Below are 3,579 nucleotides of genomic sequence, written 5' to 3'. Positions count from 1 at the left end.
GAGGAGAAGGGGCGGCCGGTCCAGCCTAGCCTAGCCCAGCCCGGTCCAGCCCAGCCCGGCCCCGGCCCCCTCCCGCCCCCCCGGCAGCTCGGGAGAGCGACACGGGGAAAACAAAGGCGACCTCCGGGAGGGGAGAAGCCAGACACGCTGCCGCCCTCCGATGTGCAAAGAGGAGGAGGAGGAGGAAGAAGAAAAAAAAGGAGGGGGGCGATCCCGTCCAACTCTGCCCGGCCACGGCAACCTGCACGATCTCCCTTAGCCGCCCCGGCAGCGTTAAGCACAGCTAAAAATATTCCCCCCTCCCCGCCACCACCCCCGGAGGATCAAATAGCAGCAGATTTGAATTGAAAATGTGATTAAAGCATCGGGGGGGGTGGGGGGGGGTGGGGGGGGGGAGCGGTGAGTGCAGGCAGCTTGCCTGCTCCCCCGGCCACGCTGCCCACGGCCGGGACCTCCAGGAGGGGCACAGAGAGGTCCCTGCCTGCACGCTGCCTGCCCCAGGGCAGGGCCAGCCCGCCCCGGCATCCCCAGGGAGTCGCTTTGTTTGGCTTTGCTTTTATTTATTCGATTTTAATTTCTTTTTTTTTTTTCCCATTATTTTCCAGGGGCCCCAGCAGGGGTGGGCGGCTCGGCCCCAGCCCCATCGCTGTGGGGTGCCCGTGGGTGGGGACACGACTCCCACCAGCATCCCACCATCCCTCCCTGCTCAAGAGAAGGGGATAAAGCAGCACGACAGCAAGGCAAGGCCTGGAGACCCCGGAATCCTCACCCCCATCTCCATCCTAAGCCTTCACCCCTCCATCCTCTACATCAGAAGGGAGGCTCTGGCAGGAGGTGAGACCCCGATGTACATCTGGGGTTGGGCAGCTCAGAAAGGGGCTGTGAAGGGCGATGGGGGCTTGTGTGCAGGCAGATCACAGCCTCTGAAGGTGCCAGAGGCTGTGGGCACCTTCAGGCCAAGGGACAAGAAAGGTGACATAAGGCCAGCAGCAGCTGAAGGAGGAGAACCCTGGTCTCCTCAGTGTAACCTCTCCTTGCTGATACTGGAATAAGTTGATGGGAGATGGAACAGCCGAGGACACCTTGACACAAAGAGTTACATTCATATGGCCATTTCCGTGGGAAATCACATATACACACATCTTCCAAAAGCCAAAATGTACAAAAATTATGGGCTCCCTTAATTCAAGGCATGAATTAATCCTGGCACGCTCTGCAACGCCTTCCAAAAGCAGCTCATCCCCCCAGGAGGTGCAGAAGGGGTCACACTCTAGGGCTGTGCTGCACTGTGGAGTGTCCTCAGCACACACGAGAAGCACCTCAGTTCCCCAGTGGTGGGAGCTGGCAGCAGGGTCAGCCTCCCTGCACGTTTTCCACATAGATGGAAGATGCCATTGGGGACCAGGCTGGTGACAGCAGGATCCAGGAGCTGGGGGCGGGGGGGGGGGGAGCCCCATCTTTGGTAGGACCTTTCCAGCGTATCTGGGACAGCCAAGCCCTGACTGAGAGTAGCAGGTCCAAGCTGAGATGCAGAGTGAGATCATCTCCGAAAACCTCTCCCACGCTCTGCCACTCAGCTGGGAAGATTTTTTTTGAGTTCTTTCCCCAGCCTTCTAGATGACGAGGCTTTGGCAAAGGCTATTTCATGATGCCTGTGCCCTGCCTTACCTTTTCTCTGGGCCTGAATAGGGAAGGGAGAGAAAGCAGCGTTAAACTGCATTGAAGAAAATAACCCTCATCCCCGAAGCCCCCAGCCGGGGGTGCTGGCGAGGGACACCTGAACCATCAGTCCTGAAATAGATCTGTCTCAGAGGGCAAAAGGCAAATTGAATGAAAAATAAGTTACTATTTTTGAAGCCTGAATCCAGTTGTTATGGCAACCAAAGCCTCGCTCATCATGCTGGGGAATGGCTTCAGCCCCAGTGCTGCCTCCAAACCCGGTGCCTGGAGAATCGCAGGCAGCCTGGAGCTGCTCGATGGTGGGAGGCAGAGATGTCCACGCTCACACCACCCATACCCGGCGCCCCCTCCCCGCATGGCAGCTCCCCTCACATATCGGCTGGCCACCAGACCACCTTGCATTTCTTTCCTTCCCCATCCCTGATGCAAAGATCTGAGTAATTGTAATGATGTTAAGGAGAGTTTCCAAGATTCAGGGTACCCTGAATGCGGTGACATTTTTATAACGTCACCAAAACAGGGGGGTTCTTGAAGAGTTTTCCTTTAGAGAAGGAGTGGGTCATGAAGCCCAGGGCTGCTTCCTCCCCAAAATATGCAAAGCCCCAAACCCCGCAGAAGTCCCATAGCTGGAGACACCTCTGTGCATTGTTCCCTGCTCCCAGTGATGGGTCAGAGCAGGATCCCAGGTGTGAACAGCGTGAATAGCTGTGCCTTTGGGTGCTACAACGGTGGCGTTGGGCTCTCCTGGCAGCGCACACTGTAATCACATTTCCCCAGGAAGGGAGGTTTTCTGGCACATTAGGCTGCTGGAGCCAGCAGCTAAGAGACGAGACAATTTGAGATTAAAATCTCCCATCTCTTAGCAGGAAAAACCTCCCTGCAAGCGAAGAAATTTTGGATGGGTAGGAGTTAACGGACATATGGATGGGTTGGCAGCAGCTGTAGCAGAGGCAAGTGTGGGGGGCAGCATGGGGGGCAGGACCTGCTGGGGATGGCTGTGGGCTGTGGCAGGGTGGGCACAGGGCAGCGGGGTGCCAGGGCAAGGTTGCTTGGGTTTAAGCCCTTTGGAGGGGTCTCCTTGCCAGCTTCTGGAGGTTAATTAAACATTGGGGAGTGCAGAGGGTCCCTTATACATCGAGGGGCCACCAGGCTGGTGAAGGAGATGGCTCCATTGCTCCCCACTGCATCACCCAAACCCTCCTGGATAGACCAGCCCCAGAGGCAGGAACCCCAACAGCCTACGTTCCCCAAACGCCCCGTGCTCCCCAGCACAGCTCATTTCCCAGAGATTAGCTCTTTTCAGGGCCAAAGCCTTGATTTAGATCCAGTTTCCAGACACTCCTACTTCAGTTGCCTTTCTTTGCTGGCAATTTATATTGTGTCCCACCAAGCTGCTCCCAGGATCTGGCAGCCCGTGAACCCCTTTGCCCTGAAGCTGCCCCCTGCCCACGGCCCTGCCACGGCCGCTGCGCCCAGCTGCCGGCCCCCTGGAGGAGGCCGTGCCCCGCAGCAGAGCCCGCTGCCCCATCTGCTGAGCCTTGGGGACCTCCCGTGGCACGGAACGGAACTGCAGAAGGCGCCGGCGGGCGCGGACCGCGCAGGGTTTGACCCTGCAGGGTCTGTAGCGACCGTGACAGTAACGTCGAGGCTGGGGACAGCGGGGACGCGGCCGAGGCGGGGACCGCCCGCCTCCCACCCAGCCGCGGCCCGCGGCGGGCCCCGCCCGGCTCCCGAGCGCCGCCGCCCGCCCCAGCCCCCCCCAGCCCCAACCGAGTTCGGCGCCACCCCCGGGCGCGTGCGCGGCCCCGCCCACCCCGCCGGGCGGGCGCGTGCGCGGCCGCAGTACGGTGGCCGGGAGGGGCGCGGGCGGCGGGGGCCGACGGGGCGGGGCGGGGCGGG

Source organism: Athene noctua, chromosome 15, assembly GCF_965140245.1.
Source record: "Athene noctua chromosome 15, bAthNoc1.hap1.1, whole genome shotgun sequence".
In the NCBI taxonomy this organism is placed as follows: Eukaryota; Metazoa; Chordata; class Aves; order Strigiformes; family Strigidae; genus Athene; species Athene noctua.
Note: the sequence above shows the minus strand (reverse complement) of the source record.